The sequence below is a fragment of the Sinocyclocheilus rhinocerous genome, unplaced genomic scaffold, assembly GCF_001515625.1.
Source record: "Sinocyclocheilus rhinocerous isolate Xijiao unplaced genomic scaffold, SAMN03320098_v1.1 scaffold672, whole genome shotgun sequence".
Classification (NCBI taxonomy): Eukaryota; Metazoa; Chordata; class Actinopteri; order Cypriniformes; family Cyprinidae; genus Sinocyclocheilus; species Sinocyclocheilus rhinocerous.
The window spans coordinates 570,379-570,696 of record NW_015624650.1 but is presented as its reverse complement, the minus strand read 5'-3'; positions in this window follow the sequence as shown (position 1 = coordinate 570,696).

Below are 318 nucleotides of genomic sequence, written 5' to 3'. Positions count from 1 at the left end.
AATTGTCTTCTTTTGTGTTCAGAAGAAGACCCTGATGAGTCAAGAGCACCAACCTGCTGTAAAATGACTCGTTCAGGATAGTCACAACAATAACATTTAGAAGTTTTGCAATTCAGTTGAAACACTAATACTTAAAGGGGTCATATGATGCTGCTAAAAAGAACATTATTTTGTGTATTTGGTGTTGAGTGAGCGGAGGCCGGAGGCCTAGAGTGAGCCGCGGCCTAAAGTATGCGGAGGCCGGATTGAATGAGTAGAGGCGTCCGGCGGGCTTGCAGCAACCACATGTGACGACCCCGGGCTGGACTCCGCTTCGTC